A 27970-nucleotide genomic window follows, 5' to 3' on the forward strand; every position below is an offset into this window, starting at 1 on the left:
CCCCCAAACAAGGGAGTGAGGTGGACTGTATGGCCTCAGAGGTTCCTATGAAGTGGCCTGGGCAGCATGGAAAACATAAAGAGCGACAGATATGAAGCCAGAAGACCGGGGCTTTAAATCCTGTGACCAGGTGATCTCTAAGGTAACTTCGGGCTTACAGCCCTGCGCATGAATAAGTTATTATTTCCTTGATGTAGGTACTCTGTTTGGCAGATTGAAATGGATCACACCTTCTCATCTTGCATGATTCTGGTCCTTGTCCAGGTGCTTCACTTCCACCTCTACCTTAGTTTCCTTATGTGTTAAAATGAGGTGGTTGGACCTGATGCGATGCAAGGTCCTTTGAGACTCACAGCCTATGATTCTATCATTTTCTCTTGAATTATAACTTAGAGAGGCTCTACCACACTGTCCTTAAACTTTCTATTGCCCCCCTTTGTATTCCCAACATATCTGAATGCAGGGGTGGGGGGTGGTGCAGAGCAGGGGCTCCAAGGTGACCAGGGGGTCATTCAATCAGTTTTTAGCTAGATTTGTTTTCCATTCTGCTCAGTTTTAGTCTTGTGTTTCAAACTTGTCTTACCTTCCCCAGGTATCTGTCTCACTTTTCACTGTTCTCACTGCCAAGCTATGCTCTTGATTTCATTAATGGTAACACTGTTCTATCACTGATAAAGGTTCCAAACCTCAGAGCCACCCTGTCCTTAAAACCTTCCCTGAAATTCTCTGATGGAAGTCAAGGTACTCAACTGAGCCCTTGCCACAGGGGGAAGAGAGAAAGAGACAAAGTAAATAGAACTAGCTACAGTGACTGAAGAGTTCATAATTACAACCTTGACAGAAAAGCAATTCTATTAACCTTGGTTGTTGTTGCTGGTCTTATTTTGACCATGATTACTTTAAAGACACCTAATGTTTGCTCACTTTAGACTGGAGTATAGTTATCCCTTCCACATTTTGACTTTCCCCATCACAGCTCTGATATATCGCGGGTCGGTATAAGAAATTAAATGGGAATTTGGGGGAGTTTTGCAGAAGCCACAGATGACACAGAAAATGTTTAGAAACTCAGAAATGCATAAAATATGTGTATAATATCAAGAAAAAAGAGAAGAAAATTTGTGAAGTCAGAAGACTTCTTTGGTATGAAGGGAGAGCCAAAAAATTTTACATGGATTTTCCAGACTGCAGGGGTGCTGTGCCCCTTACCCCCATGATGTGGGAAGGATAACTATATTTGTAGGAGACTCCCACTTTCCTTCTTCCACATTGGTATAAAACTCCATTGACACTAACTTACTGGGGTCACTTGGAAATAGTCCATAGTTCTGTTAGAATCAATCTCCTGAGTTGTGATTCGCTGCAAAGCTTTGTATGGATGTCAATGAGATAGAAGCACCTAGTCTCCCAGTATCTTTTTATATGAGTAAATGTTCTACTGGTGGTTTGTAAATTATTAATAAACACTATAGTTAGATTAAAGGTGGACGTTTCTATTCCATGAGGTCCAAAATCAGACAGTTCCTCTCCCATCCTACCCACAACTACTCTTGTGATCTACCATAGCTTTTTTTTTTTTTTTTTTGGTGAGGCAATTGGAGTTAAGTGACTTGCCCAGGGTCATACAGCTAGTAATTGTTAAGTGTCTGAGGCTGGATTTGAACTCAGGTCCTACTGAATCCAGGGCCGGTATTCTATCCACTGCGCTATCTAGATGCCCCTACCATAGCTTTTATGGTTCTTACATCTTAGAACAGAAAGGATATATATATAGATTTTTTTTTTCCAGGGCAATGAGGGTTAAGTGACTTGCCCAGAGTCACACAGCCAGTAAGTCTCAAGTGTCTGAGGCTGGATTTGAACTCAGGTCCTCCTGAATCCAGGGCCGGTGCTTTATCCACTGTGCCACCTAGCTGCCCCAGAAAGGATATTTTCTTTTTAGAAATATATGATTGAAAAAGGGGTGAGTTGGTCAGGTAGTAAGAACAGAAGGCTAAAAGGTGAATAGTTTATATATCAATCAAACAATCAAAAAGCATTTGTTAAGTATCTACTATATGCCAGGCACTGTGCTAAGTGCTAGAGATATTAAAAAGAGAAGAAGAAAAGGAGAAAAAAGGAAAGAAAACAGACAATAGGTGCTCTCAAAGAGATTATATTCTTTTGGGGGTACCTTAAAAATGTTAAAAGACCCAGAGGAAAATATCCAGGATTGGGTGAATTTTCTGTTGAAGACTTATGGGAAGATACAGACTAGAATCAAACAAGATAGGGAGTGTTCATATTGATGAGATCATGGTGACACTAATTACTGTAGCATGCTTCAGGATGCATCATATTATAGAAGTTTTGGTGCATTACTATTAGACTGTAAGCTCTTTGACGTCAGCGACTACATTTTTGTATTCACCATAGAACCTAACATTCCATTTAATTCAACCCAACAAGCATTTATCCATCCATCAATAACCATTCTAAAGACACCTACTTCCAGGCACCATCCGAAATTTTGGGAATACAAAAAGTGGTAAAAGATAGTCCCTGTCTTCCACAAACTTACACCATAATCGGGGAGACTAGTGAACAAATATGTACAAACAAGTTATACATGGGATAAATAGGAGGTAATAACAGAAGGAAGTCACTAGAACTAAGAAAGCTTGAAGAAGGCTTCCATAGAAGGTGAGTTTTTAGCTGGGGCTTGAAGGAAGCCAGAGAGGTCAGTAGTTGGGGTGGAGGAAGGAATGAATGCCTTCCAGGCATGGGAGAGGCCAGAAAGCCTGTTGTAAAGAGATGAAGTGTCTTGTTTGTAGAACATCTGAGTGTCACTGGATCAGGGAATACAGGCTGGGGAGTGAGGTGTAAGACTGGAAAGGTAGGAGGGGGCTGAGTTAAGATCTTTGAAAGCCAAACAGAGCATTTTGTATTTGATCCTGGAGGTCACAGGGAACCAGTGGAGTTTATGGAGTAGAATAGTGACATGAGTGGACCTGTATGGGCTTTATGAAAATGACTTTGGTGGCTAAAGGGAGGATGGACTGGACTGAGGAGAGATTGGTGGCAGGCAGAGACACAAGTAGCTATTGCAATAATCCAGGTGTGAGGCGATGAGGGCAATGTCAGGGGAGAGAAGCAGGTGGACTTGAGAGATGCTGTAGAGGTGAATCAACAGGCCTTGGCAATGGCCTGGATATGGTGAGGTGGGGGACAGGGAGGGGTCCAGAATGATTCCTAGGTTGTGAATGCAAGGGACTGGGAGGCTGGTGGTGTTCTTTACAGTAACAGGGAAGGAGGAGGGGGGAGAAGTTTAGGATGAAAGATAATGAATTCAGCTTTGGACCCATTGAGTTTATGATGTCTACCGGACATGCAGTTGGGAATATCTGAAAGGCAGCCGGTGATGGGTGGCTGGAGATCAGAAGAGCCACTGGGGCAGGAGAGGTAGATTTGAGGGTCAGCAGCATCGAGATGGTCATTCAATGCATGGGAGCTGTGGAGATCACCTATGAAGGAGTATAGAGAAAGAAGAGAGGGCCCAGGACAGAGTCCTGAGGCACACCTGTGGTGACAGGGTGTGATCTGAAGGAGGATCCAGCAAAGGAGATGGAGAAGGGGCGGTCAGAAAGGTGGAAGGAGGCCCTGGAGAGACCAGTGTCCTGAAAACCTCCAGAAAAGAGTGTCAAGGAGGAGAGAGGGCTCAGGAGTGTCCAAGGCTGAGGAGAGGGCAAGGAGGAAGAGGACTCAGAAAAGGCCTTTGGATCCAGCTCCGAAGAGATCACAGGTAACTTTGGAGAGGGCAGGTTTAATAGAATGATAAGGTCAGAAGCTTGATTATAAGGATTTAAGATAAGAGTGGGAGGAGAAAAAGTGAAGACACTTCTCCTTTTTGAGGAGTTTAGCTATAAAGGGCAGAGGAGACACAGGAGGAGAATAAGAAGGAAGGGATGAATCAAGCGATATTTCCCCCCAGGATAGGGAAGATATGGGCATTTCTGTAGACAAAAAGGGAATGGACCAGTAGACCAGGAGAGATGGAAAATAAATGAAGGCATGGGGATGCCAGCACCTACTTTGTGCAAAGCATTGCGCTAGAGGCTTGGCCTACTAAGACAATAACAAAAGAATCCCTGTCCTCAGTTTATTATGTCCTGCATGTTGACCCTCATCAAATATCTGGCTGTTCACGGGCTGAGTGGCCTTGTACATTGAAGGCAGGTCCCTCCTCCTTCCTCATCAACTTGTTGAAGAAAATCCAGCTTTCGATTAGAAGATAACTAATGAGGGCACCTCCCTGCATGCTTTGGAGTGGGACCTCCATATTTTCTCAACATGGCAGCTCCCCGTCAACGTGCGGGAGTTCATAACCACCAAGACTATCTAAAGAGACCATTAAGTGGTAGTGAAGTAACACGTGTGAACGACAGGACAATAAATTTCCAACAACTTATGTTCAGCTGCAAGAGGCTGGTGGTTTCAGGACATTGTCGTGTTTACATAAAATCAATTTTACAAGCGGCCTTAGGTAATTAGGGAATATGCCATCATATGGAGTATATTTTACATCCACCATAATAGCTTCTGCATTAATCTAATTGATCTCTTCTTTGTTTGATATTGGGTTTTGGCTTATTTATTTATTTATTTCCTAAGCTCCCATCACCTTTCTTGGCTAATGTGGAAGGAAGATGCAGAAACACTTGTTCATGAGAACATTATTTTTGGCTCTTTACATGTGAATAAATGACCCTGAGCTTTAACTGATGCATTGATTTCTGAAAGAACTCTTGGATACTAAAGTGAAAATAAATAGGAGGTATAATTTCTTTTTTTATTTTTCTTTGGTTTGGACCTATGATCTCATCTTAGGCATGGCGATTCCCAGTATGAGAACTTCCTCTGGGGATGCAGATCTGGTAACTTTTTGTCTTAGAGTGTTGTTGGAGGCAGTGAGAGGTTAAGATTATATACATAATGCTCTTTTAAAAAAAGATTGATGAAAATAAGCAAAAAAAATATCTATATCCACTTTTGTGCCAAGTACAGGGAATATTAAGATTAATGTTGGCTTATCTCTCGACCTTCTAACCTCTGTGGGTCACACTGACCTATTCATTACAAAGACTAAGGAGGGAGGCTGAGAAAGACAGAGCCATGTGGGTGGTAGTGGGTGCAGCCCCGGGAGGAGTAGAGGACGGGCACAGATGTCACAATCAGTGGCAAAGGTGCACCTCTCCTTGGGACTTTCTGCCTTGCAGAAGGAGGCCTGATTGCAATGACTTATAACCCAGATGCACCAAATCCTTCCCTTCCCTTCATCAGAGAGACGGGGGAAATACTGATGCATGCCTTGCGTGCATGACAAAGCCCTGTTTGCCATGGGAATTCGTGGTGCCATCTGTTCCCCAAAGTGCCTTCTGAAATGGAGATTCTGTAAACCATCTGCAAAGTGCCCTTGCCCAGGAAGCCTGGAGTCTCATGCTCATGCAACGTGGGGATTTTGCAGCCTCAAATGAGGCTCTCTTTTAATTGTCATTGTTCAGCTCAGTAGTTTTGAAGATGAGAGACACAATCTTGATGCCCACAGTGAGCCCTCTAGTTTTGTTTTCCCCAGTTAGATGGTCACCTCCAGTGATTTGCACATAGTAGGTGAACAACAAATATCTGACAAACAAACAAAAATGATGTCTGAGATTTGGGTTGAAAAACTGTAGGACAATTGGACAAGGAAGTTGAAAGGTGAGCTAAAAAGTAGGCTTGAGGCTAAAATGGCCACAGGTTGCTAGCTGAGACAGAGGGCGGAGAACTGGGCCTAGAGTCCTGAAGAACTGAGTTCAAATCCAGCCTCAAACATTTACTAGCTGAGTGACCTTGGAAAAGTCACTTAACCTCTATTTGCCTCAGTTTCCTGATCTGTACCTATGATGATGAGATGAGACATTTGAAAAGCACCTGACACATAGTAGGTATGATATAAAATGCTAGATACGATAATGACAATGACGACGATGATGGTGATGGTGAATAGTAATAGTGGTAGTAGTGGTGATGATAGGAGGAGAAGGAGAAGGAGGAAGAGAGGAGGAGGAAGTGGTGGTGATGGTAGCAGTGCTAGTAATATTAATAGAGTGGGCAGGGCTCTGAACTTGTATGTCAGGATTCAAATCTTACTTCCAATACCTACTTGACCAGTAGGCATAATTCATGTATTGAGTCGGGTCATTTTTCAGTCATACCTGACTCTTTGTGATCCCATTTGGAGTTTTCTCGGCAGAGATACTGGAGTGGTTGGCCATTTCCTTCTTTAGCTCATTTTTTTTTTTTGTGGGGCAATGGGGGTTAAGTGACTTGCCCAGGGTCACACAGCTAGTAAGTGTCAAGTGTCTGAGGCTGGATTTGAACTCAGGTACTCCTGACTCCAGGGCCGGTGCTCTATCCACTGCGCCACCTAGCTGCCCCTTCTCTAGCTCATTTTACAGATGAGGAAACTGAGGCAAACAGGGTTAAGTGACTTGCCCAGGGTCACACAGCTAGGGAGTCTCTTGGACTGGATTTGAATTTAGGGAGATGAGTCTTCCTAACTCCAGGACTGGCAATCTGTGCACTATGGCGCCACCTATCCGCTCACCTGAGGCACCAGCACTTCCTTAAGACATCCACTAACAGATTCCATCAGGATTATAGATCCTTAGTGTATCAACCATAGGCTACTGGGCTCAAAACTTAAATGGGACCAGAGGCATCTAATCCATCTAATCTACCCCCTCATTTTTCCAATGAGGAAGCTGGAGGTCAAAGGCAGGATTGGACCATTGGACACTAATAGCCAAGCCTGTTCCACTACAGTGTACTCATGTCTATTTTATAAAAACTTGATCATATGATGAAATAAGCCTAATACTTGACCTAAACCTGGTGAGCTTGAGAAGTCGTCCTAAATTTTACGATAGAGAGCTAGAGTCTGATACTACTTGGCACACACAGGGAACCAACGTGAAAGAGTTTCTGGCACAATTATTCTAAGAAGGAGACCGGGCCAGCTTATCTTGCCCTGGAAGGAGAGAGAGAAAGTGAGACGTGGGAGAGGGAGGCATTCTGGAGAGAGGGCTGTACTCGGAGCCAGGAATCCTATCTCAGCCCTTCTTAGCCGTGTGACCATGAGCCACTCACCTGCCCTTTCTGAGCCTCAGTTTGCTCCTCGGTAAAAATGGACCTAATTCTGCCCATAATCTGCACAAATGCAGCAATGCTCCTAAGGCTCCCTGAAACTTCTGGACAGTTAATAACACCAGTTATTTCTATGAACACTTTGATTTTGGGGAGGAGGTAGGAAATTCCCAACTTTTTCCAAGCAGATTTATTTCTGAACCTTCCCCATGCCACGAATCTTATTCAATTTGTAAATTGTGTCTTTTCCCTTTTCCTCTTCCCTATAATCCAAATTAAATCCTTTGAAAGGCAGCCCTGAAGTTTTCCTTCCCATTACTTACCTATTTCAGGACATGCTAAGTGCTACAGAAGCTGAGATAATTTGACAGTTTTTATCTGCTCAAAGATAAGACTTTATTTTCATTATTCACTTTTTAAGTAGAAAAGAAAAAAAAAGCATTTGCATACAGCTTCTCTCTGACAAACATGATTCCACAGTTAGACTAGGAATGAGAAAATGTCCAGGCTATTTTTTTAACACCCTCTAACAAAATCAACCTATGTTTTTCAGTATAGTTTTGAGTCTACTGCTCCATGGGCTAAGAGTCAAAGATGGCATTCATTGAACACTGTTGGTCAATGCTGTTTTCAACATGGTTGGTATTGTGTGTGTGTGTGTGTGAGAGAGAGAGAGAGAGAGAGAGAGAGAGAGAGAAGGAGGGGAGAGAGAGAAAAAGAAAGGAAAGGAAGGAGACACAGAGCCAAACAAAGACACACAGAGACAGAGAGATATCAGACAAAGTCCACTTTTAGTTTTTCTCACTGCTGATAAACCTTATTTCACTGGGCAGGCCCCTACAGTATCCGTCATTCATACAATGTTCCGCTTGTCTCAATAGCTGTGGGTCACGTTATTTCTCTTGAAGATAGCAAGAGGCAAAGCAGAATCAAGACAGCGTATTAATCACTGACCCAGCATTTCCCACACTGCGTGGAGAATACCAATCGACGTAATGGATTAATAGATGATTAAGCTGAAGAAAAACTGCTCGCTTCTCCCTGATGAGGGAATGGTGCTGTATTGGTAGGGTATGTATGTCTGCCTTGGCTTTGTGCATGGACCCAAGGGGGCTGCATGTGACCACTCCACCTAATCGAGGCTGGCCTGGTGGCTCTCACTTCCTCCAGAAGGAAATGGAGTCTCAGATTTGCACATCCTCTGTATTTGTTTTGGAAAAGTCTTTGCTGAGGCTCTGGGGGTGTGACCCAAGAGAATGGGATAAGTTTACTGGGAGATGCTAAGTTCATTACATCACCAGTAAACGGCATCTCTGCAGGGAAAACTTCCAGCATTCATTTGTGCTAACCTGAGGAAAAGAATTGGGGCTTTTAAAATGTCCTGAATTTGTAATCTGCACATTTCTGCAAGCTAGGGGACCCCTGGAGGACTTTGGTTCCCAGAGCAACAAGTGGGTCACAAGGGGACATAAATACACAATTTTCAATAGTGGGAGATTCAATTCAGTGCAACTGACAATCATGGAGTACCCACTATGCATGGAGAAGGCACTGTGCTAGGCTCTGGAGACCTAAGGACAAAACAAGGTACAGTCCTTGTCCTCAGGGAGCTTGCAATCTGAGGGGTCAGTTATGTATAGAGATAGTTATGACACAAGGTAGACTGTGAAAGACCCAGTGGAGCACTCCAGAGAAGGTGCTCTGAGCCTGTTCAGAAAGTTACAAAATAAAAAAAAGAGAGGAAGGGAGGGAGGAAGGGAGGAAGGGAGGGAGGAAGGGAGGAAGGGAGGAAGGAAGGGAGGAAGGGAGGAAGAAAGGAAGGAAGGAAAGAAGGAAGGAAGGAAGGAAGGAAGAAAGAAAGAAAGAGAAAGAGAGAGATAGAGAATAAATGTATGTTCAGAGGGAAAAATTCCTCTTGGTTGGGGACTTGAAGGAGATAGAGTTGTGCTTGTCCTTGAAGGAATGGAAGGATTTTAGCAGGAAAAGGTGTGACATGAGCATCTTCCAGGAACTACAAAGGGCTTGGCATCCTAGCCCCAGAGCAAACTGAGGCAAAGGGAGGTTAAGTGACTTGCCCAGGGTCCCTTAGCTAGTGTCTGAGGTTGGATTTGAACTCAGTTCTTCCCAACTCCAGGCCTGGCACTTCTATCCACTGAGCCACTCAACTGCAGAAATGTGTCCTGACCCCAAAGCTAAATTGTTCTCTCTGTAACTTCTATAGTGGCTTCTGGTACCACACAAAATGAGTCTAATTCATCCTCCAAAAAATACCCCATCAGAATGTTGGAGACAGCTAGCACACTCCTCCCCCCACCCCAAGTCTCTTCCAGGCTCAACACCCTCAGTTGCTTTAAATGCTTCTCATATACTATGAACTTGATGGCCTTTACACCCTGGTCATTTTCTGGGCATTTTCCAGCTTATTAATGCCCTTAACCTGTGGGGCACAGAGCTGAACATGATAATCAAATGAGTTCTGGTGAGTGCAGAACACAGTGAGACTATGACTTCCATATTTATTGAAGACATACCTCACTTGTTGCGACCAAAATAGACTTATGGTTTTGTTTGTCTCTTTGTTTGTTTTGGTTGACCAATCACCCTGTTGATTCATCTTTAGCTTGTAGTCCACTAAGACCCCCAGACCTTTTCTATAACAACTTCTATTCAGCCCGTCCTTCCTCCACCTTATACTTATGAAGTTGATTTCTTGTACCCAAGTGTAAGACTTTACATTTATGCTTACTGAATGTTACTTATGAGATCCAGCCCAGTGCTTTGGTCTGTCAATATCTCTTTGAATCCTGACTCTGTTATCCAGCATGTTAGCTCTCCCTCCCAGCTTTATATTATCTGTAAAACGGAGGCATCTTTAATCTTCATCTTCTCTCTCCCATTAAATTGTCCCATTAAAATCGTGCTTTGCTTGGCCCGTGTTGCTAAAAGTTAACAGCGCAATGCAGTATCATTAAGCCATGGCCCAGAACTCCCATAAAATGATATGGTAAATTGGTTTATAAAGTTTTTAAAAGAGCAAATGATAAATGATGAACTCTTCTTACTTATCCAAACATAAAAAAGAAATGTCTCGATCTAACGATTTGCTTATTTAACTGATGGCTACTATCCTCAGTAGAGGCTCTTAACACATTAAAAGATTATTTTTAAAAATCCCCACCGTGAGTCACTAGAACAAATGAATAACCCCAAGTGCCATTTATCATACTGCCCGGCCAAACAAACTTCTTATTAATGCACAATAGACATGTGCCTGAAAATGTCTGTCTGGGAGAGAGGAAGCAGTTAGCTCCTTTGTCGCTGTCCCTATGGGGAATCTCTCTCACCTACAGATGAATACAACGATTTGGGATAGGGCTCACAAAGACCATCCAAATGTGGTGTAACACTTAAGGCCATAAAAAGGATAGAGGGTCGGAATTTGTAGGAATCTGCATATCTTGTGCAGTTGAACCAATATCTGAGAAAGTATCCTGTAAAACATACCTGACAAATGGCTGTCCAGCCTTAGCCTGAGGACACCAGGCAAACGGAAACTAGTTTTGTCCCAAAATGGTCCATGCTGCTTTTGCATGACCCTAATTGTTAAGATAGGGGCGGGTAGGTGGCACCACAGTGGATAGAGCACAGGGTCTGGAGTAAGGAAGACTCATCTTCATGAATTCAAATCCAGCCTCAGACACTTACTAGCTGTGTGACCCTGGGAAAGTCAGGGATATTGTCTTATAGCTCTTTAAAGTCAACCCAACACCTCATTGGCTTTGGGGGCAGCCATACTACACAGTTGTGTTGAGCCTGGTCCATTCGGACCCCTAGATTATTTTTAGAATTGTAGACTACTTCCTCCTCTACCGTCTTACATTGGTGAAGGTGTCTCAATCCAAATTATTGATAAAAATGTGAAATAGCAAAGGGTTAAGATCAGTCACTTCTGACTTCAGATAAATACAACAACAACAACAAAAATCCCGTCCATTCAGATTCTGATTTACTGAATGATCAAAATGTGAATTTTACAGGTCCCTTTATGTAGGCTTCATTTAAAAAATTATCCTTATGAACAAGAAAAGGAAACATCACATTTGCTAAATACTTGTTGAATATTTGATTCATTCATAAATGAGTCCAAATAATCACAGATCTAGATCATGAAAGGACCTCAGGAGCCATGACTTAAAAATCCAACCACCTTATTTAACAAATGAGGAAACTGAGGCCATGAAGGTTGAGAGATTTGCCAAAGATCATATAGTCAGTAAGCATCAGAGGCAGGATTTCAACCCAGGCCCTTTGACAACAAAGTCAATGCAGTGAATACTATTGTTTCATTTGTTGATTGAAGTGACACCATCCAGTTGTTTTTATTTGTTTGTTTGTTTTTTGGTTAGGCAATTGGGGTTAAGTGACTTGCCCAGGGCCACACAGCTAGTAAGTGATAAGTGTCTGTGGCTGGATTTGAACTCAGGTCCTCCTGACTCCAGGGCCGGTGCTCTATCCACTGCGCCATCTAGCTGCCCCCACCCACCAGTTTTGAATGGTCCTTAGTGGAAACCAAAAGGGTGAATGCCCAATATTTCCAAAGTACAAATGCTTAGACTGTTAAGTTTCTTCATGTCTTATATCAAGCTAGAGCAGAACCTGCTCCTTCAATACCAATGATCATTAGATCTAGTCTACAGACTGAGAGGAAAGCAAGAAAATGATCCCATGAAATTTAGATGGCAAGAGTGGAACAAAATGTGGAATTAGGCTATACACACACACACACACACACACACACGCAAATGATCATTGAAGGCAAGATGTCATAGAGGAAAAGCTTTGACTTGGGATTCAGAGGATGTATTTCAGAGCCTCCCCTCTAAGCTAAGTGACCTTGGATAAATCAAAGAATCATAGATCTAGAGTGGCAACTTTGAGGACATCTACTCTAATTACCTCATTTGATGGATAAGGAAACAGGTGCAAAAAGGCCAAGTGCTTTACCCAAGGCCACATAGGCAGAAAGTAGCAGAGGTAAGATTTGAATCCAGATTCTCCAACTCCAAATGCAGTGCACTTTGTAGTGTACCATATCCCTGCCATCTTTGAACCTCAGTTTCTTCATCTGTAAAATCTAACAACCTATTGGGTGAAGTAGTATTATCAACCTATGTATTTTGGCACCTGTTTAGTGAAGGGGAAAAAGTATTGGACTTAGTCAGAACTCAGGCTCAAACCCCAGGTCTACTTCCACCTCTCCCACCATGGGAAAGATACCAAATCTCCCTGGGCCTCAATTGCTTCATCTGGAAAATTAGGGGCTTGGACCAGGTGACCTCGGGGGTCTCTTCCAACTCTAAATCGATGATCTTACTGTTCTGGTAGTGGTAGGCCTACAAGGCCTAGTGAGGTTTTTTTCCCCTCTGTATTGGGGGTGGCTGATAGCAGTCAATGGTACAGTGGACGAATCCTCAGACAGGTTTTTCAGGTCATCTGTTAAAGCTACAGCAAAGTAATATACTCTAATCACAGAAGAGGAGCAATAGATCCCTGAAGGCTGACCCTTGGGCCAGCACTGTGTAATATCAGGCAGGTTTCATTTAAAATGTAATGAACACACCTGGAAATCTGCTTGTAATTAGGAAGGGATAATGAATCCATCTATCAAGCGGAGGCCTGTTTGTCAGTAGTTCAGTATGCAAAAGAGAAACAGGAATTCATTGTCAACCTTTTGCTTTGCCTTTCGCTGAATTATTAGCTCTCTTAGAGCTGGATGGAGTCCAGATAGACAAATCCTGTGGTGTGGGCAGGTATAGTTGAACCCCGAAGTACTTGGTTGACAGGCAAAGGCCATATGGGGATGCATTGGGGTATTTTAAGAGAGGCTCTAACATCTGATTGAAAATAGTTATCATAATAATCAACCTCTGAGAAGGTCACAAAGCCAAGAAATCTTCCCCGAAATGTTAATGAAGCCAATTTAGGAAATTGAAAAGAAGTAACGTTTAGGCATAAAGAGGATTACAAAGGGTTTATGGGTTTATAGTAGGATTCTCACTGATCCCAACAGCCTGAGAAACACTGCTAGCTTTACTTGTCAAAATGGCCAGTGGAGACAGAAGCCAAATTCCTTGCAAAAAGTTAAACACATTTAAGTAAATGGTAGAAAAAACTGTGGTGAGAAAACAACAAATCATCTCTATGAACCCATTCGGCGTTTTCTTGGCCAAGATATTGGAGTGGTTTTGCCATTTGCTTCTCCACCTCATTTCACAGATGAGAAAATTGAGGCAGACAACATTGAGGTGACTTTCTCAGGGTGACAGAGCTGGTAAGTATCTGAGATTTGATTTGAACTCATGAAGAGGAGAGTCTTTCTTACTCTAGGCCTGGTGATATCATAGAGAAGTTCAAAAGACGGGAAGGTTTAGAGAGGAAGATAATGTGTTCTTTTTTAGACATAGTGAGTGTGAAATGGGAAGGGAAGAAGCATTTCCATGATATCTACACTATTTGTACAAATATTATCTTATTTGATCCTTACTACGATACTGTAAGGTTGGCACTAATATTGTCTATATTTTACAGCTGAGGAAATTGAGACAGAGGTTAAATGACTTGCCCAGGGTAACACAGCTAATAAATGTCTAAAGCTGGATATGAATTCAGGCCTTTCTGACCCCAGGACTAGCACTCATTCCACTGTGCCACCAGTTGCCTCTGTCCACAAGTTCACAAGACAACCAGTTCGACATGTCTAAGAGGTAGATGGTGATGCAAGACCTCTTAGAAGAGAGAATGGATATAAAAATCTGAAAATCATCAATATAAAATGAATAACTTAATTGAAGGGAGAAAATAATATCACTAACCAAAACTGTTTTGAAGTAGAAGAGAAGAGGATTCAAGACAGAAATTGAGAGGACATGCATAGTTAGTAGACCTGACAAATACAAACAACCAGCAAAGGAAACTGAGAAGGAGCTTTCTGACAAATGGGAGAAAATCCAGGGGAGAGAAGTATCAGAAAAAAACTTAGAAAGGAGAGAATATTCAAGAAGAGAAGGTGATCAAGGGTAGCAAATGCTGTAGAGAGGTCAAGAATGACCAGGATTAAAAAAAATATTAAGAGATCATTGGTACCTTTAGAGAAAGCAACTACAGTTGTATGATACCAGGAGCCAGATTACATTTAGGGTTGAAGAGGAAGTGAGATGAGAGGAATATGATGGCCCCTCTGAATATTTTGCTATGGCAGCTGATCACATTATTGATCAAGTTGAACACGCTATGATCCAAATGAATTGTTGAAAAAGCTGACAGGATTGTGTGCTCACAACATTGGACCTGGATTTAAATCTTAGTTTTTACCCTTATTATCTTTGTGATTTGGGGTGAGTTAATTCAACTCTATGAACCTCAGTATCCTCATCTGAAGAATGAGTAGGTTTGGGCTAGATGACTTCTGAGGTCCCTTTTGACTCTCAGCAGATGATCCTCTGAGAATATTCAGGTTGGCTTTTATTTTAGGCAAGATCATAGCATCTTTGTTTCAGAGCTGGAGGGAAACTTAGAAACCACCTAATTCATACAAGCCCTTCCTTTTACAGATGACTAAATTGAAGCCCAGGAAAGAGAGGTTGAGTCTAATCCAATCCAACCCAACAGGGAGATATTATGTACCAGGAAGACAAAGACAAAAATACGACACTCCCTGGCCTCTAGGAACTACATTATGCTGGGGGGTGGGTAACTTGCCCAAGGTCAGGTCTCCTGATGCCAAGTCTAATATTCTGTGCCATGATCTCACATTTTCCATGGTCAGTATCAGCCAAAGTCAAGAGAAGACTTGGAGGAGGGTATCCACAATATTTATGAATGTAGCCTGGTTACCTATTGCTGTTCAAATTGGCAAAGAGGTTTCTACCCTTTGCTCTCAGCACCCTCTGAATCAGGGGACACAGGCCCCTGGCCAGGGCAATCATGCCATTTCCCCTGTCCCCAAACATTTATCTGATAGAGTCTTTATATGACAACATACACTTAGTCTCTCCTTAACACCAGCACTTGAGATCTTTTTTTTTTTTTTTTTTTTTGCCAAGTTATATTCAGTTGACTGCCCCTCCTTAAATACTAAGCCCAATCAGGCTTAATTTTTGTTTATTTTATCTTCAATGTGCTTGAATTTGTTTGGAGATGGGTGCTTTATAAATGATGATAATGTTCATAATCAAATATAACCTGTGGTAATTGGATTTGAAGGAAATGGAAAGGAAAACACTGCAAATGGAATCCTTTTCAATAGCTCACAATTATCTAAGAGCTTGAATGTGTTCATCTCTTGATCCACTTTTTCACACGCATCACAGGATGAGAGACCATCAGAGTCTCATTTGAACCAGGACTGAGAGCCATTCCCCCAGACCTGTGTGCTCGAGCGCTTCTCTTTTACATGATCAGTCCTCATGCTAAGGTAATCTTAGCTCCTACGGCAAGTGGTTCATGTGGATATCGGTCAGATCAGTCCTTTTAACAATCTTGGTAGAAAGCCCCACAAACCAGGCTCTAGTCTTGGTTGCAGATCATCAGAAGCAGATTACTAAGGCAGGACATGGACTCAAGATCAAAACATCTTCTTCTCGTATAGAAGTCAGTGAACAACCTTTGAATCCACCCAAATGGTAGCGAGTCAAAGCCATAAGCCAACAAGTATTAATGGCTTACTGTGTTCAGGGCATGATACTAAGTGCCGGAGATACAAAGAAAGTAAACAATAGTCCCTGCTCCCAAGGAGCTCATACTCCAAAGGGAAGAACAAACTTTTTGCAAACTTTTATGTGCATGTTAGCTCAATGAGAGGTAATAAGTACGATAAAATATTAAAGAGAGTGGGAGAATTTGCAAGGCAATCTGGGGTAGGATCCAGGATCTGCTATGTACAATTGGTGTCAGGGAGCGGGTGAGTCAGTCTACATCTCTGGGTTTGTTTCTTCATCCATAAAATGATGAAACAGGTCATCTCCAAGGTCCCTTATAGTAAGTCCTTTGATGCTATAATTTCCCCAAGGATGGGATGGACCATCACAGGTTTGACATAGGAAATATCAGGCACACACATGTGGCTGCAGAGTTCTTTACCAATGAAGAACAGGCCCAGTGTACTGGTCAAAGGGCCAGATTTGTAGATTTCTTTCCCAAATTCACATTTTGACTTGACTATTTACTATCTATAGGACCCTCAGGAAGTCAGTTTTGTGGGTTTCCATTGCCTCATGTAACATGGGGAATCAGACTAAATGACCTCTCAGATCTCATCTAATTCTACTGATTCATGAATTCATCATGAAAAAGAGAAGAGGATACAAGTATCTTCCATATACCTTCACAAGGTGATCCTATTTCATTTCTACCTCTAGAATTCTTCATTTCCTTAAGGTATCTCACCTTGGGTGCCTTTCTTGGTTTCCCACTCCCAAGAAGTCAGTGATCCCTAACTACTAGGATTATCTTCTATTTACTTATTATGAACCATTTAAAACTATTTATTCTAAATTATTTACTTATCACAAAAGTTGTATTTACCAGTAGAATACTAACTTTTTAAGAGCAGGACTTTTTCCTTTTTGTCTTTATATCTCCACTGCCTTGCACACTGTAAGCACTTAATATTTTGCTTAATCAAATCGGATGACTAAAGGAACAATGCTGTAAGGAGGTTTACAAATTTTGTTTCTTAGCCTTTGACCTAATGTAATAATAAAAATTAAAAACCCCGTATGGATCTTGGAGATTTCTTTTTGTAGTACAAGATGATTTCCTTTCTCCTTTTCACTAACTTTTTATTTTATTAATTTTTTAGAGTCACTTAAAGCTTCAGCAAATGTTCCTAGTTTGAGAGCATATTGCTATAAGGTTTGGGTACCAGAAAAAAGACCACCCCCAAGAGGAAATTCCAGAGAAGAAAAACCCAGCTTTGTGGTTGCATGCAATCTTAACAAGATACACTATATTCTTTAGAACAATGGGCTTCAGCAGGATTTTCTTGATTACTCAATTCAGAAGCATGACAAAATTTGATGAGCCAAACCAATGCAGTGGAATTTAATATGCCATTGGCCATTAAGCAATTTACAAGTTAAAATGTTCATACTATTACACTGAGGCTCTGGGAATGAAAACATATGTTAGTCCCAGATGCAGCCATATAACCAGAGGGGTCCCAGACCCATACATGGGATGCACATGAAGGTAACCCTCACATTGATGGGTTCAAAGTTCTATTTGGGAATCCCTCCCCAGAAAGAATGTAATCTCTTGAAGGAGAGGGATAATTTATCTTTTCTGTTTTCTTTTTGTCTTTGTATTTACAGTGCAAAGCACAATATCTTGTACATAGTAGGTGCTTAATAAATGCTTGTCACACTTCTCAAAAAGACATGAGATGAACCACTGCATTAAGAGTCAGTGGTCAAGGAGATAGTAGCCACAGTGTCTTTGTCATTGCCTCATTTGTGCCCCCGTGATATAAACCACCTCCAAAATTATAAAGTTACTAGGGTATAGTGGGGTATGGGGCTGGATTTGAATCAGGAAGAGGTGAGTTCAAATCCTGCCTGAAACACTGGATTGGTGACACTGAGCAGATCACAAACTCTTTGGATCTCATTTTCTTCATCCATAATATTAAGGGGCTGAAACCTTAGGTTCAGCTAAGCTCTAATCTATGATCCTATGAGTTTTGAGTGACCTTAGAGGTCTTATGTCCAACTCCTTAATTTTACAGGTCAGGAAACTGAAGACCAGAGAAACTAAATGCCTTCCTTGCCCAAGGTTGTATAGACAGTGGACAAGCCCAGCTTCAAACCAAGGTTCCCTGATTCTGAATCTGTGGCTCTTTTCTCTCTACCTCATTACCTCTCTATGATCATGATAGTTGAGGTTGTCATGATATTGCAATGACCTCACTATGGACTCTTGACATTCTTTTCTTCCTTGTTGATATAAAAATGAGACTCTTTCAGGATTGCCAGTAACAAACAAAATCTTTCATAGATTGGCCGGCTGCCTTACGTGTCAGCCACAAGGCTGGACAAAAGGGGCAGTGAGTGCTGTGTATGGTTCATGGACATTCACTGGGAGAAAACAGTAGGACCAAGGAGAGAGTCTGCCAGGAACCAAGCAGCTCAAGGGGTAAGGAACAGGTATGTACAGAGAGCCTACAGTTGCATGAAGAGGCTGATATTGTTGAAAGAAAAACTCTTCATTTAGGCTTACAGCCTCACTAACCAGGCAAAACTCAGGACAAAGAGAATTAAAAGGGACATCCAGGTAGTTACACATTGATGTTGATGGGCTGATCACTTGGAGATCAGTAGTGGCTTCAAGGTTTAAAGTAACTTTAGGAATTCAGATAGGCCCACCTTGGCAAAAAATGCCCTGGCATCTCAGTTCCCTCCCAAGGTAGCAGGAAATGGAGAACCATTCCAATATCTTTGCAAAAACAACAATAACAATAAAAAACCAAAATGGGGTCACGAAGAGTTGGAAACAACTCAACAACAATAATCATGGGAATAATCTAAATTGTAAGAGGGTAGCGGAGATCATCACACTCTAACCTTGCAAGGAGTAGGGGCAAGGAAGCTGGTAGTAAGAACCATAGGACCACAAATTCAGGGCTGGGGAGGGCCTTAGGGGCTCATCAAATCTAAGCCCCCTCACTTTATAGCCGCAAGAATTGAAGCCCAGAAAGATAAAGGCAACTGTCCAAAGCCACATTGGCAGTGACAGGGCCAGAATGTGAACCTAAGTGCCCTGATTACAGACCCATTCTTCTTTTTATTGTATCATGTCCCTCAGTGGGGTGAGATTCCGGGAAGAAAGATAGTGTGATGGGAAAAGAGCTCACGTTAATATAGCACTTGTTGCCTTAAGAGGTGCTTTCTTCCCAATAACCCTTTGAGATTGGTGGTTTGTGTGTGATTGTCATCCCTATTCTTACAAATAAAGAAAATGAAGATCAAGGATGGTAACTGATAGCTAATATGATGGAAGTCAGAGTGTCCAGTAGTAGAGAGGGGATAGCGCCACTGCACTTTGCACCTGCCAGACAATATCAATACTATTTTGACCAATTCGGAATTCTGCATTTAAGGAAGGAACTTGATAAACTAGAGTGCCTCCTGATCAAGGATCATGAAGGACCTAGCGGTCCTTCTACATGAGAACCAAACAAAAGATCCACCATATTTAGCCAGGACATGAGAAGACTTAGAAGAGTATACCTTCATAGACTGAGATCTGAGAAAACTGGTTTCCTAGTCAAGCTTCATTCCTCACAATCCAAAATGGCTTTTCCAGCATCTCCTTTAAGGTTCAATGCAGGTACTGATTCCTCCTCCATGAAGTTTTCTAGGCTCACACTAGCCAGAAGCCATTTCTCCGTCCTCAAAATTGTTCCAGCCCTTTGTCCAGACCTGTCCTTTACCCTTATCACAACTTACTTCATAGTCTCTTTATTTTTGTGCTTACTTTATTCTCCACTCAAATGACAAGCTTCTAGAGGAGATCTTTGTCTCCCCAGTCCTAAGCACAATGATCTACATATAATTGGTATTTAATAAATGGTTGCAAAATTGAATCGAACGTCTTGCATATCAAAACCAAAAATGCTTTCTTAGCTTGCTTTCTAATTGTGTTTGAAAATACTGCTTCACACTTAGAAACTAAATTAATGTATTACAAAGGAAGCCTCATTAAAGGCCAGATAATAGACTCAGCATTCAAATGAAATCCCTGACAAGGAACAGTATAGGTGACCTGTAACCAAATCAGATGCAAGTGTATAAAATTCATTAAGAAAATCTGATTTGTTTTCCTGTGATCGATAAACAATCAAAAGCGTAAGTGAACAGAAGGATGAGCATGAAAGGATGAGTTGCTCAGAAACTAACAACATGGAAGGGTTTCTATCTGCATGAAACAGACAAAGGGAAGAAAAGAAGAGAGAAATAAAGAAAAAATGAGGAAAGAAGAGAGAAAGAGGGAAAAGGAGAAAGAAAGGAAAAAGGAGAAAAGAGAAAGGAAGAAAGAGGGAAAGAGAAAGGAATGCAAGGGAAAAAGAAAAAAAAAGAGCTAGAGAGACAGCCAGAGAACAAACAAACAACAAAAAAAAGCAGAAGAGAAAATAAGATTTGGGAATAGAAAGTAAGAAATAGAAAAAGAATGGGGGGGAGAGAAGAGAAAGAAAAAGAACAAAATATTAAGAGAAAGACTGAGAAAAAAGTGAAAGAAAAAGAAAGGAAAAAGGGAAAAGAGTGATAATGATAAATAGAAATAAAAAAAAAACAGGAGAGAATGAAAGGGAAAGAAAGAACCAAAGAAAGAAGGAAAACCAACCAGCTCCTCCCCAAATATCCAAATGAAAGATAGAATGCCATGAAAAACTATCTGGTTAAGTCTCCTTTCAGGAATGAATATCTAATGCCCTCCAGCCAGGTTTTAGTAACAATGAGGATATCCAGGTTTTAATTGGAAATAATATCTTGCTCGGCTGGAGGTTTATTCCTTAAAGACCAATTCGTTAAATAAAGCTAGGTTCAGATTTCTCCCACCTCTGTGTTTGGAAACAGGAGCACCAAGCTTAAGCGCCCAAAGAAAGAGACTGTGGGTTGTACAGAGAAAGTCTCCGGTCTGTGATTGATGCCCATTGACACCTCTGAACAATGACACCATGGGAACCAGGCCGAAGGGACCCACTGTTTGGAGCTGATGCTGGCAGCCCGAGCTATTGTGAAGAAAGAGACACAAAGCCTAGGGATGGCATTCTTTATAATAGTACCTTGTTTGGGATACAGTATTGTCTTTCACATATGCATTCTCTCAAAAAACGTTTTATGGAATTAAAAAAAAATACAGGATGACAGGGGCAGTGGATAAATCACAGAAAACCATGAGACACGATGCTAGCAGGAAATTTAGGGCAGAAGCAAAAGCTCCTTTAAAAAACTGTTTTCATCAAAACTCTTCCTTTTGTGTCCTATTTGGTCCATGCCATTCCCGCATTGTCCACCACATAACTTAGAGCTCTTGGATTCATGGCTGATGGGCTGAAGGATGGGGGTGGGCTTTGAAATCTTGTGAAATTCCAAGAAAACAGAACATGACCTAGGGACCCACTGGGATTCACTGGAAAAGATTTCCCAGAATTTAGAGATCTTAAGAGTTTGTTTTGTTCCGGAATGAGCTGAAATTTCAAGGCAAAAAAGATTCAATTCAATTCAAGAAATGTTCATTAAGTATTTAGTATGTGCAAGATATACCATTAGGCTTGGGGATAGAAAAATAAACAAAAAGGAAATAGTCCTTTCCACGCAAGAATCAGAGTTCTGTTATGGGATACAATATGTGTACAAAAGCAAATACAAAGTGTATACAAAATGATACCAGATAAAACCTCAAGAGAAAGACAGAGTAAGTTATCAACCAGGTTAAAGGCCTCATGCAGGAGATGGGACTTGAGTATACTGGGAGAAGACTTGGGATTCCACAAAGTAGAGGAAGGAGCAAGAAGTAACTTTCGATGAGGATCCAGATCCTTTGGTAGAGGCTTCTTTCTAATTGCTGAATACTTCATGGTGGGCAGGAGGGAGTCAGAATACTGAAAGGTGATAGGTGCTCAAAATAGGTGGCCACTTAGGTAGTGTTGGCTAGTGCAAAGGGCTCCTCTAAAAATATCTCTGACCTTGCCCCAAGACCTAGAATTTTCCTTGCCGTCAGCTAAGAAAATAAGGCCTCAGTTAAGATATAAATGCTATGTCAGGAGGGATTTAGAATTACATCTTTTACTGGGCCTGGTAGAAAGAACACGGGGATAAGAAGGCAGAAAAACTGGGTTAACTGTGGTTGTTGAGCACTGAATTTAATGTTGGATGTACGTGATATGCTGGTTAGTTTCGCTCAACTGGTTTATTTTCCTCTTTGTAAATTTTTTTTTTTTTTTGCAGAGTAATGAGGGTTAAGTGACTTGCCCAGGGTCTCACAGCTAGTAAATGTCAGGTCCTCCTGAATCTAGGGCCAGTGCTTTATCCACTGTGACACCTAGCTACCCCCTCTCTTTCTCATTAAAAAAATATGGCATAGTTCTCTGAGAAAGGGAGGGAGAAAAAATGTGTAGAAATAAAAAGTGATATTAAGACGAAAGATATCAACTATTTTTCAAAAACTGGGTTAAGTTGTGTATCTACCACTTGGGAGGTGCGTGACCACAGGCAAGTCATCTAATGTCCTTGAGCCTCAGTTTCCTTATTTGTAAAATGGGGGTAATACTACCTATGAAACACACCTTGCAGGTACTTATGATAAAACAAATATCATTTCTATACTATTCTTTTTAAAGTTTACAATAAGCTTTCCTCCCAAAAACACTTGAGATTGTTAACATTCTGAGAGGGCACATTCCCATTGGAGAAAATGGGGCTCAGCATAGGTAGATGATGAAAGTCCTAGAAAAGTCTCCAGAAACGATTCATTCCTTTCACCTATAGGGACTGGAACATAAGAAAGGTAGATTTTGATAGGGGAAGGAACGAGGAAATGTGTGATAAATGTGGAGGAGGTGGTGGGATATGATGCCACTTTAGTCATGAGTATGATATGGAAATGGCATGGAGTCACCACAGTATATCTGAGAGTGAAGATAAGGATTTTTTAAAAAATCCAGTGTCCCCTACAGTGTCATCAGAGGGGTGGTGCTTTATCTGGCATGAATTTTTTTCGATTTCTTTGTCCTTTGTCTTTAATTTCCAGTTTAGGGAAATGAATTCTTGTAGTCCTAATGAAAACAAACAGGTTCTTGGACTTGAGGCTTAAAAATAGAGTTGGCTGCCACTAGGAAGACAAGAATATATTTCTGCTGATCTATCCATCTTATGCATACTGCTTGCATCCTGCCATAATTCTGGAGGTAGGAAACTGAACTATAATTGACCTCTGTTAGCATTTCCCAACCAGAGTGACAATGAACCACCCTGGAGATCCCTTACAGCATTATCACAGTCAAGTCCAACAGTCACCCAGCTGGTCATACTTGCAAAGATGTCTTGTCCAAACACGAGTGGATAAATCTCCCTGGCTTTATGCAAAGGAAAAGGCAAGGCCAAGCAATTAATTCACCCTGTGGAAACCTGCTGAACACTCAAAATTGCCAGGTAGTGCAAATTATCAGCTGTCCTCACAAATAAGATTCCTCAGCCTCCCCCTTCAACTCTGTCCCCTTTCCCCCTGTTCTATTTCATTTGTTTTGATGGTTACGTTGGGGCAAAATGGGGGGTAACTAGAAATTCTGCTCCTTTGGCAAGATGCCCCAAATGGTGCTCAGGGCAAGGGGTAGAAAATGAACCCTTAGGATGGTTGAACTGGATTGATCTACTGACTTCCATTTGCATCTGCTGTTCTTCCATTTGTAGCTTGCATAGCCCGTTCTTTTCAGCTTGACCTGGATTGTGTCTTGGTATTCCTCCATTGCTGCTCCCTTTGAGTTAGCTTCCCAGATCCCTCACTCTTCTTCTTTTTTTTTTCCACGGGGCAATGAGGTCAAGTGACTTGCCCAAGGTCACACAGCTAGTAAGTGTCATGTGTCTGATGCCAGATTTGAACTCAGGTCCTCCTGACTCCAGGGTGGGTGCTCTATCCACAGCGCCACCTAGCTGCCCTATCCCTCACTCTTCATTGCATCCCTTTGCCATCTAGGCTGCTATCCTGACCTTGGCCCACCCTTCCTTGTGCTCAAGAGGACAGGGCTTGACAAGTGGCACCAATTAATGGAAGAGAATTTGTCTCACCTAAATAAAGACCAGGCTGAAGAAGAAGGGGAAGGGAAATGTGTCAAAGATGAGTATGACAAAGGGAAGAGGGCAATATTCTTTTGCTATGACCTTCCAATAGAGTAACAACAAAACTAAATAGCAAAGAATAGAAGGAAGAGATTATAGGGATTCTTACTTTGCCCCCACATTGACCTGGTGGAGGGCACCAATACTTCAAAGGATCCAGGATCTCATTGATGTGGAAAATCCTTTCACCAGTGCAAATGAACCAAGTTACTCCTTCCTATCCTGTGTAGTCCTACTTCATGGGCTCTCTCTTATACCCCCAAGGTCCGTTTTGTTTATAACCAAAATAAGGATCCCGTCCATCCAGAACAAGATGGTGCCAGGCACTATGTCAGGTGCTAGAAATACAAAGATAAAGTGGAAAACCTTTCTTTTTCCTGCAGTCTGCGTGTGGTGAGGTGAGCAGAGTACAACATTGAAGCAAGTATGCATGCTCAGTGGAGGAGGAATTAGAGAGATTGGGAAAGGCTTTTTTTTTTTTTGTGGAGGTGGTTTTTGAAGGAAACCTTGAAGGAAGCAAGGGAGTCTACAGCAAGAAAAGTGAGGAGGGATGGCATTCTAGGCCTTTGCAAAGACATTTAGGCAGGAGATGGGATGCTGAGGTCAGGAAACCATGGTAAGGCCTGTTTGGTGGAAATCTATAGTGTGTGAAGGAGAATAGTATGGAATAAGAATGGGAAGGCAGGCTAGAGAGAGACAGTAAAAGGCCTCAAGTGCCAAGCTGAGGTGTTTCAATTTGACTAGAGTCAATAGGAAATATGATAGCTCACAGAGATCATCTACATTGTCATTTTAGAAATGAGGCACAGGGGTAAGGAGACTAGCCTGAGGTCACACAAGTGAGAAGTAACACTGCAGGATTTGAACCCAGGTCCTCTGAATCTCAATCCAGCACTCTTCTTATTACACCATGAACCCTCCACATAAAGCCAGTCTCTTCCCAAAAAAATCATTAACTGATTACATTGTGCTTAATCACTTTCACCTTAATAAGTTGGTTCTCATTTTCTGGATATGTCCAGTTCTGCAGTTCGAGTATTCTTTCCAGAAGAAAAATCTCTAATCAATATGGCTTAAAATTAGCTTTTTATTAGTTCACTTAATAGTCTCCCTTTAGCTCTGTTCATTGTGATTCAACCTAATCTGCTAATATTTGAACTGCCAAAATTAAACCCATTTTGGCAGAATACCAAAAGTGAGGAAAAATGTGGTAATAATGTCTACCTGGCATCCTCTGGTCCTCCTTATTCAATACTATAAAAACACACCAGGGGTGAAATTTGATTCCTGCAGCACTGGTCCAACAGCTCAGGCCAGCCTGGTTGGCTTAGTCTCTTTATGCTATTAGGACTTTTAACCCGGTGGGGTTGGTATTCAAGCACAGATTTTCTGGGTTGAGGTTGGAATCAACAGGCAGGCTAGTAAGTCCATGCTCACACCCACCTATGTCCTCCACATTGTATAGGGATGTATAGATCTGACTGCAACCTACCAGCTCTCCTGGTCTAAAATGATCTTAGGAGTAGGTGTCTAAAGGGAAAAATAGAAAGAAAGCATTTAGCGTCCTTGATGGATTTTTTTTCTCAGTACTACCATCAGTAAGTCAATGAAACCCAGATAAATTCTTTTCACCCAGAGCCTATGTAAGCATGAAGACAAAACAAAACATTTTATTTGTTTTTTTTCTTTCTTTCTTTTTTTTTTTTTTCAGTGAGGCAATTGGGGTTAAGTGACTTGCCCAGGGTCATACAGCTAGTAAGTATTAAGTGTTTGAGGCCGGATTTGAACTCAGGTACTCCTGACTCCAGGGCCAGTGCTCTATCCACTGCGCCACCTAGCTGCCCCCAAAACAAAACATTTTTTTAAAGTGGGTGCTATGAGACTTTTCTCCCCATGTAAAGAAAGGTGTGAATGAGTAAGTGAAATATGTTGGGATTAGAACTTTATTCTCCAAAGCCTGTACAATCATATAGAATGACCAGGAATTGCACTACTTTCAAAAGACCTACAAAGGGAGAGCAGCTTTTATCCCAGAGCATAATCCTATTTTCACTGGGGTTGTTTTCACAAGCATTTACATAAGGAGGAACCTGGAAGCCTAGCCAACCTTTCTGGTTGGAGGGCTCTCCTCTGCAGAACTTACAAATGTGGTCACAATGAAAACCAGGGTTTTTTGTTTTGTTTGTTTGTTTGTTTGTGTTTCCAAGAGAAATGAAGCTCATAGATAGATATTCTGAAGTGGGAGTGGGAGTCCCCTTCTCCCCTCCTGGTACTAGTTAGGGGCAGCCATGCTCTAACAGCTGCTAGGGGGAAATTCTGATTCTGCATTTCCTTTCTCTGCATAATTAGGGGTAACTAGGTAGCAAAATGGATAGAGTACTATGCTTGGAGTTAGGAAGACTTGAGTTCAAATCCAACCTCAGACACTTGGTAGTTGGGTGACTTCACCTCAGTTTGTCTCTATTTCCTCATTTATAAGACCAGGATAACAACAGTGCCCGCCTCCTAGGGTTGTTGTGAAGATCAAATGAGACAACGACAGTAAAACATTTAGTACAGTCCCTGATAGGTAATGTTAACTATTATTGGTCAGTTCGGCCACTTGGGAAATGCTCTCACACGTGAATGCAGTTTCATCAACCTAGGTTTGATGCGATAACTTCATCCACTAAGGAAAACCACATTTTGTTTAGTCTCTCAGTCGTGTCCAACTCTTTGTGACCCCAAGATACTGGACTGGTTTGTCATTTCCTTCTCCAGCTCATTTATAGATGAGGAAACTGAGGCATCCTGTTTGGATGAAGTGACTTGCCCAGGGTCACACAGCTAGTAAGGGTCTGAGGCTGGATTTGAACTCGTCTTCTTAATTCCAGGCCCAGTGCTCTACTCCCTGTGCCACTTACCTGCCTTATAATTATCATTTACTGAATCACAAATGGGTTGCAATCTATATGGAATGAGAAAGTTCTGGCCTTGGGAGTACCTTAAGCTGATGGAATCCCAGATTCTCCATGTATTTGCTGTATCCATTAGAATACCCACTATTTTTTCAAGCTGGTTACATATTCATCAACTCTGATCAGGCACAATAAACCCCAGGTTCCTGGTCTGAGCATCTCCTCCATGAGCCCTTGGCTTATACACCCACTATCATGCATGTTTTGTTCCCCAGAATGACCTTTCAAAGGCTAGCTCTCCTTTTCCCTTCTTTCCTTTGGTCTCTTGCTTTCTTTCATTCTGACCCTTATGTCTAAAATGGTCGCCTTTTGAAGCCTTCATTTCCTTTTTTCTTCCTTTTTAAAAGGTGTATTGACTAGACAATTCATATAGAGCTGGTCAAGGTTTTTACATCACAATCGTGTTCAGAAATGATACTTTAGGATTTAATTGAACTAATGTGGATGGAAAGCAAAGGCCTAGCTTAGGCCAACCAACAAAGAAAAGCCTCCTGGGCCCAACTGGAGGTGATCCAGACACTACACAGGGGCCATATGGTACAGAAAAAGGAGTGGTTGGGTAGCCTTCCCCTAGAAGCCTTTATTTAAAGGACTAATTCAGAGTGCAATTGGCAGGAAGTCAGCATTTGTCTACCCATTGGCCGTCCCTCTCCCAAACCCAAGTGGGTAGGTAGATTTTTGCAAACAGGATGAAGTGGTAAAACAGGAGAAAGAAGCAGCCATTAGGATTTTCAATTTCCATTTGTTAAGACTGAATCTAGGCTATGTGTCTGCAACATTTTTTTTGTTTGTTTGTTTTTAGCTGGATTGAATTAAGTTGAATTTCAGTTCTGGCTCAATAAGCCATGTCTAGGCACAAACCAAATCTGGCCTTGGACTGAAATTTCGAAAGTACTGAAACATTTTCCCAGTTGACTCACCTCAAAATTCACACTGGTGATTCTCTTGAGGTAAGTA

At 41.7% G+C, this 27970-nt stretch overlaps 1 long non-coding RNA gene across 1 annotated transcript; it reads left to right on the forward strand.

The window, feature by feature from the left end:
• Positions 1-8: 8 nt before the first annotated feature.
• On the forward strand, positions 9-27934 carry LOC122727858. The gene is made up of 3 exons (XR_006353208.1): positions 9-142; positions 18217-18365; positions 27816-27934. It is a non-coding gene; the product is annotated as an uncharacterized LOC122727858 (long non-coding RNA).
• Positions 27935-27970: the final 36 nt, after the last annotated feature.

The sequence above is a fragment of the Dromiciops gliroides genome, chromosome 5 (assembly GCF_019393635.1).
Source record: "Dromiciops gliroides isolate mDroGli1 chromosome 5, mDroGli1.pri, whole genome shotgun sequence".
Classification (NCBI taxonomy): domain Eukaryota; kingdom Metazoa; phylum Chordata; class Mammalia; order Microbiotheria; family Microbiotheriidae; genus Dromiciops; species Dromiciops gliroides.